Genomic DNA, 8,091 nt, shown 5'->3' on the forward strand with positions numbered 1-8,091 from the left:
AAAAGACAAATAGTGTATGATTCCACTTAACTGACGTACCTAGGGTAGTCAAATTCATAGAGACAGAAAGTAGAATGGTGGTTGACAGGGGCTGGGGAAGGGAGAAATAGGGGTTTTTGTTTAACGGTTACAGAGTTTCAAGATAGAGTTTCAAGATGGGAAGGTAGAGTTCTGGAGATGGAAAGTGGGGGTGGTTAACCAACAAGGTGAATGCATTTAATACCACTGAATTTTATACGTAAAAATGGATAAAAGGGAAATTTTTCTCATGTGTATTTTACCATAATTACAAATTTAAAAAGAGATAAAAATTGACTGAATGTAAAAGAGTGGGTTTATTTCTGGACTCTCAAATTCTATTTCATTGGTACATGTCCATGTCTACCCTTATGCTAGTACCACACAGTCTTAATTACTTCAGTATTGTAATAACTTTAGAAATCAGGAAGTGTGAGTCCTTCAAGAACTGTTCTTTCTTAAGATTTTTTTTTCCCTCTTCTGGGCCTGTTGAGTTTCCTATATGAATTTTAGTATCAAAAGCCAGGTCGGATCCTAACAGGGATTGTGTTAAATCTGTGGATCAATTTGGGAAGTACTGCCATCTTAATAATATTAAGTCTTCCAGTTACTGACCATGGGATATCTTTCTAGCTATTTTGGTAAATTTTCAACAGTGTTTTTTAGTTTTCAGAGTACAAGTTTTGCACCTCTTTCATTAAATTTATTTCTAAGCATCATTTTGATGTTATCATAAAAGGGAATTTTTTGTCTCAATTTCATTTTCAGCTTGCTCATTGCAAGTGTGTAGAAATATAATTGGTTTTTATGTATTGATCTTGTATCATGCAAACTTGCTAAACTTGTTTTATTACTTCTAATGTTTTAAAGTATATTCCATAAGATTTTTGTGTATACAAGATCCTATAATTTGGGAATAGAGATAGTTTCACTTCTTGCATTCCAATATAGATGCTTTTAAATTTCTTGCTTATTGTCCAAGTAAGAACCTCCAAGACAATGTTGAAAAAAAGTACTAAGTGGTATTCTTATCTTATTCTTAATCTTAAGAGAAAGTGTTCAGTATTTCACCATTATATATGACTTCATCTGTGGGGTTTTTGTAGATGTCCTTTATCAGGTTAAGGAATATAACTTCTATTCCTAGCTTATTGATTGTTTTTATCATAAAAATGTGCTGGATTTTTTCAAATGCTTTTTCTGCAAATTAAAATGATCATTAAACATCATTTCTTCAAGTACTCTTTTAGGAACCTTGCCCACTTTCTCCTCTCTTCTGGGATTCTGATACTATGAATGCTACATCTTTTGTTATAGACATACAAATATCTGAGGTTATCTTCATTTATTTTTATTCTATTTTCTATTTTTCATATTGGGCAATTTCTGTTTTTCTCTTTTCAAATTCACTGATTTTTTTCTCCATTCCGCTGCTGAGCCTACTAATTTAGATTTTAGTTTTTGTATTTTTCACTTATGAAATTTCCACTATTTTTTTATATTTGATGTTTCTTTGCTCAGACCTTTTTTTTTTTTCCCCCCTGAGGTTATCGGGTTTTTTTATTTCTTTCAAGCCAGTTTGTAATTGTTCCTGAAAGCATACTTACAATGGCTGCTTTAAAATCATTGTCAAATAATTCTATCTTCTCTGTCCTCTCAGTTTTGGCATCAGTGGATTGCCGTTTATCATTAAGATCTTCCTGATCTTTGGTAGGATGAATGATTTTTTTAATGAAACCTGAGTATTTTAGGTTGATGTTATGTTATTCTTGATGTTATAAGACTCTGCATCTTATTAAAAACCTTCTGTTTTTTGCTGGTTTTATCTGATACTAATCGGTCAAGGGATAGTGGGGTGCTGCAACTAAGCTGCCAAATGGGGGTACAAGTGCAAGTTCCCCAGTAGGTCCTCTTTTGACACTGAGGGTGGTTCCTCATAACTGGCAGGTAGGAGTGGGAGTTGTGGCTCCCCGTACGGCCTCCACTGACACCATGGTGGTGGGAGAATGTGTGGCATCACTGCTGCAGGGTAATAGTGAAAGTTTTCATTCTCCTCTAGAACTTCTCTGATAGCATCCCATTGGGGAGGAAGTGGGATATCTCAATACTTCTTGGTAGGGTTTGAACTCCATCTTCCCCTATGGCATCCAGTGATACCATTTGGGGAGGTAAAGAGGATGGTGTGTCTCATTACTTCCCAGTTCAAATCAATATCCTGCCACACTACTCAGCCTTCTCCTTACTCCCATTCTCCTAGTAGAGAGTTTCAGACACTATATTAGAGTCTAGCAACGGCACAAGTCTAGGCTCTCCAATAAACGTTTGCAGTTGTGGGTAGGATTTGAGCCACAGTTTTTCTTTAGTGTTTGGCTGGGGTAGAAAAGTCACTGTCGATAAGTTTTCTATCTTGATTGCTTTTATGATATTTTAGCTATAGAGAACAGAGTTAGAGAATGGTTGTTCTTTTTTTGTTGGCTCTTATTCATATTTTTTGGTTGTCATCTTCTTCTGTTTTGAGTTGGGTATAGATGAGGCAGAAAGAAAACCCAAGACACTCACCATCATGTTGTTCCTTTAGTACTAAGGTCTCTGGCCAGGCTTCCTTCTTCTCTCTACCTTTCACAGTCTTAAGTTTGTTTTGTATATTCTAAGGGTTTCAGTTGTGCTTAGCAGGAAAAATATGGGAAAGTACATTTACTCCATCTTCCAAGAAGCAGAACATTGCTAATCAGTTGTTAATCATTAAATTCAGTTGTTCAACCAGCTACACAGCCACTTGATTTAATGTTACCCAACCTACAATTAATCATTTTAATGCATTAGTGTGTGCATACTTTCATTTAACAAATGATTTTGGAGCATCTACTATGTGCTAAGAAGTAATAAATAAGGCCCCAAGTTTGCCCTCAAGAACTTCAGAATCTAGTGAGGGGAGATAAGAGAACATTTGATAAAAATATATTTTCAAATGTGCAATGGCCTTCCAAAAAAGAGAAGCCTATATGATTGATAACATAAGAGACTGTTAGTGTCTTGCTGAAATCTAGATATGGCATCACTTAAGTTTCCCCATAACTATCAGTCTACTGGTCTAGTAACCTTTTTAACAAAGGTAATTAAATTAGCTTAACAATATCTATTTCTATTGAGTCAAGAGTACTCTTTCATTTACTTATATTTTGATAAATGTTCATAAACTTATCTGTTTCTTAACATAAAAATTGACAGATGATCAATGTCAAGATGCCTCTAGTCTATAGTTGGAAAGATTTATATTCCTCACATTTCTGGGGAAAAAATTAATCAGAACAACATTTTTGAATTGGAGAAATATTTTGACATCTCTGTTCTTTTGATAACTCTCCTATTCTTATGATTTCTCAAAGATTAGTGACAGAGGTTCCATGACTACACCTGGAATTTGTTCTATTTCCCTTACAAATAAAATTCATCTGGCCTGGAAGTATGATGTATTGAAAGAACATTAACACTCTCTTGCTGTTCTTTCTCATGTATAGGCCCTCATCTTACTCCTAACCACATTTATTCAATGGGTTCCAATAGGAAGGTATTTCTTTTTTTTTTTTAAATAAAGTTTGGCACAAAATAGAGTTCAATCATTACATTTCTCTCTGTCATCTTTTAATATTATACCTCTAGCAAAGGCCCCCTCTTGTCCTGATTTTTATTCTTATATTTAACATAGTTATCAAAGCCCCTTTGTCTGTCCTCAGTAGGTCTCAGCATACTTTGTGCTTAACCCTTCTAACCATATTCTTACAGAATATTTTGTATTTGTCCTTGATTGTATATATTTTCTTCTATATTTGTGCATGTATCTGAAGAAAAATATGAACTCATGAAAGATTTCCCAATGCAGCCACATAGTTTTCTTTAGATGTCCCTGCTGTTCAAAATGTTTTTAAAAATGTCTTATCCTTCTTGAGTCCTTTTCTATCTTAGAGTCTCTGTCATCACATCTGGCCTGTGGACATCTTATTTTTAAATTCAAGAATAACTTTGAATATCCAAATCTTCCTTCCCTTAGATTTCTTCCCCCCTTTCAGTGCTTTTTTGGGTCAGTATGTGCCAGTAAAGTAGATAAGCACTTTTTTCTAGAGCAGTCTTGTCAAATGCCTACTCAAATAAATGAGCATTTCCTCCCAATTCATTGCTTTGGAAGGACAGAAAGTTCATCTGGTAACCTGTGGATGTATGGATGTGCACATGTAATCTCTGCCCCCTCTATTTATATGAGTATAAAATATCTAAAATAGATGTTTCTGTTCTCATGCCAACATGTCTTTACATTAAAAAAAAAAGAGTATTTTTCCTTAATGTATTTATGCTGACATTAACCAACACTTGGCTAATAAAGGGTGAGGTTACAACAAAAAAGGATAAGAGAGCAATAGTAAAAGCATTTCATATTTTACCAAAATATGCTGTTACCATAAGCTATTATATAAAAATTAAAAATACAACGCATCACACACACACACACATCTATGTCACCCCTGACTCCAAAAATTTCACGTAATGGCCCAGTGTTGTATATCTCAAAATTTTTTCATTCTGAAATCCTACTTTATACAAAATAACATAATTCTTCTACCATAAGGCATATAAGAAAAATAAAATCTGGAGTAGCTATTTTTAATAGATATATATAGCTATGAATATTATGTTATTCATTAAAGAGTCAGGATGCATGTAAAATCACACATAATACTTCTAATACATTTTGGTTTTTGTGGCTTGTGAAAGGAAGACTAGTTTTCTCTAATAGACTTTTTCTAGATTTATTGAGGTATTATTGACAAATAAAAATTATATATATTTAGGTGTACAATGTGATTTTTTAAGATGTACAAGGTGATGATTTAACATGGAGAAAAGAGATTTATACACTGCCATTACAGTATTAGATTATTCTGAATTTTACTATATATTTACCTCTACCAGTGAGTTTTATACTTCCATATATTTCCATGCTGTTACTTAGCATCCTTTCATTTCAATCAGAAGAACTTCCTTTAGCACTTCTTACAAAGCAGGTCCAGTGGTGAAGAACTCCAGCTTTTGTTAGGAAACGTCTTTAGCTCTCCATTTCTGAAAGTCAGCTTTGCTGAGTATTCTTGGCTGGCAGTTCGTTTTCTTTGAGCACTCTGAATATATCACCTCACTCTCTCTTGGCCTTCCAAGATTTCTGCTGAGAAATCTGTTGATAGACTTATGGGGCAGGGGGAAGGGCTCTTTGTATGTGATGAGTCTCTTTTCTCTTGCTGCTTTCAAAACTGTCTTTGATTTTTAACCATTTGATTAAAATGTGTCTCAGGGTAATCTTCTTTGGGTTGATTTTGCTTGGGGTACTTTGTGCTTCATGTATCTGGAGTTCCATATTCCTCCTAAGATTGAGAAAGTTTTTATTTTGTTTTTATTTAGGAAGCTATTATTTCTTTAATAGGCTTTCTGCCCCTTTCTCTCTCTCTTTTCTTTCTGGGACTTCCATAATGCATATATTCATTCTGTTGATGGTGTGCGATAGATCCCAGGTTTCTTCAGCCTTTTTTATCCTTTTAAATTTTTGTTCCTCTAACCGTCTAATTTTAAATGACTTGTCTTGATTTTTCTGATTTGTTTCTTCTGTATGATTGAGTCTACTTTTGAAGCTCTCTACTGAAATTTTCAACTCTGTCATTGTATTCTTCAGCTCTAGGATTTGTTTGGGTTTTTTAAATGGCTTCTATTTATTTTGTTTGCAATTAAACAAAATTAAATTTCTCAGTTTTTCATGCACTGTTCTTCTGATTTTGTTTTGCTGTCTATCTCTGTGTTCTCTCACATCTCACTGAATTTCTTTAAGAAGAATATTTGAATTCTTTCAGGCTATTCATAGATCTCCAATTCCTTGGAGTCAGTTACTGGAGCTGCATTAGTTTCCTTTGGTGGTGTTATATTTATCTGTTTCTTTATGATCTGTATAGCCTTGCACTGGTGTGTATGCATTTTAAGGAGCAAACACCTCTTCCAGTTTTTACAGACTATTTTCAGAAAGTAAAGATCTTCTCCTGTCAGGTCCCCAGGCTGATGATATTGTGTCTGGAATTAAGTCTAAATAGGTTTGCAGCTGGGTCAAATGGCTGCTGCTGGGTCTGGAGTAGTTTCTGTGGCAGGTCTGGTACTAGGTGCTCAGTAGTTGTGGATTCTGTTTGGTCCCTGGGCAGATGGGACTCACTTCAGGACCTTTGTGTATAGGGCTGGCACTGGGACAAGGGTCTGCTTCAGGGTCCTCAGATGGTGGGACTTTTACCAGGAACGTGGATGGGTGTGGCTTACTCTGGATCCCTGGAAGGACTCTCAATAGGTCACTGGGTGGGTCCATTGGGTGGGCAGGGTTGGTCTGAGACTGGAGGTGAGAGGGGCTGGAACTAAGTTACTCTCTAAATACTTTTTGATTATATGAAAATAGAAGTAAAGATCCCCACTCAGTTCATCGAATCCTTGATCCCAGTGGTTCCCAAATTCTTCTTAAGTTTATATAGCCATGTATTTTACATTGACCACAGAAAGCAATGCAATACGAGATCACAAACTGCCCATCCAGTGTAAGGGAAACCATTGTGGTTGCTGAAATAACAAACGGTCTCACTTAAATGTCCCTCTATTCCCAAAACAGTATCAATTCATTATTATTACCACCATCCTGAAATTGATGTTTGCAATATCAGCAGATGGTTGAGCTCTCAGTCTGTTGCAGAACATTGTATTTTATTAGGTTCATCAAAAAAATAGGAAATTTTACCATGCTGCTCATTAGGAGCATAAAGATAACATCTTGAATTCCAAATTCCAAGCATATTACTAAAGACATATCTTTTGATGACAGAGAAGTCATGATGAGAAATTATTTGAAGAATTATACTTTATATATGATTATCAATAAAAGTGAAAACTATGAACCCATTAAAATTAGTTATTTTTATTTAAGTTTGCTGACTTATCATCTAAAAGCTCTTCTCTCTGCCTAACCCCCCAAAATGAATGATACAGCAACACTTGGTTATTTTTATTCCACAACATAAAACTTTAGAAACTACATGAAATACTAACCTCCACAGTTGACTTCAAATTATATTCTGCTTTGAAATCTACTATAAGAGTAGAGTGATATAATACAAACTTTTAGCTAGAAGCTAAATTTGCTTTTTGGTCAGATATAGATGAGATGTGGGTACCTCTTTGGGCTAAGGTAGAGCAGGTGAGATGATACCTTAATGGGATGGAATGGGAAGAGACTGGGGAAACCAATGGCGAGAAGAGCAAGAGAATGCTTCAAATTTAATCTGAATTATGATTCTGCTTCAAATACTTTCCATTCTAAATAGAAAAGGTAGATGCAGTGGAGGGAGATGGTGAGAAAAATTCCTTGGCTATATCTTATAGTTACAGTTTCAAGAATATAAGAACTTTTCACACTATGTCATCTGGGGTTTGATAGTTCATGCAATTTTTTAATTCATATTTTTGAAAACAAGAGTAAAATAACAGTAGAAGGTTTTCTAATGAGTTTAAAAGGGTAAACCTTAGTTAAAATGTTGGATCCACATCCAAGACTAAAACATGCAATTAGCCATTTAGGTGAGCTAATAATGTTTCTTTTTTCTAACAAAGTGACAACTTTACAACACCATATCATCTTTTATCATGGTAATCTTGAGTTAACATCATAATGGGGCACCCAAGGTGTTAAATGAACTTTGCAATTATATAATTTGCTTTGGGATCACATATGCTACCACTATTACGGGGAGGCCACCATATAATTGCATAGTGGTAAAATCTAAGATGGTACTACACTTTTATTTAGTTAAGAAATCCTTGTCATCTGAGTAATTTTTTTTTCTAGAGATCAATTGACCTAGGTTTCTCTTCTGGCTTTGAGTCTAACATATACTACTCAATTTTTTGAGGATGTCGCTAAAATGCCACCATTCTCATCATCTTTTTTGTACATTTCCAAATACTTCAAACTATGTACAAGTCTGTCTTCCCCTCAAATAAAGGCTTATT

The sequence above is a fragment of the Camelus dromedarius genome, chromosome X (assembly GCF_036321535.1).
Source record: "Camelus dromedarius isolate mCamDro1 chromosome X, mCamDro1.pat, whole genome shotgun sequence".
Taxonomy (NCBI): domain Eukaryota; kingdom Metazoa; phylum Chordata; class Mammalia; order Artiodactyla; family Camelidae; genus Camelus; species Camelus dromedarius.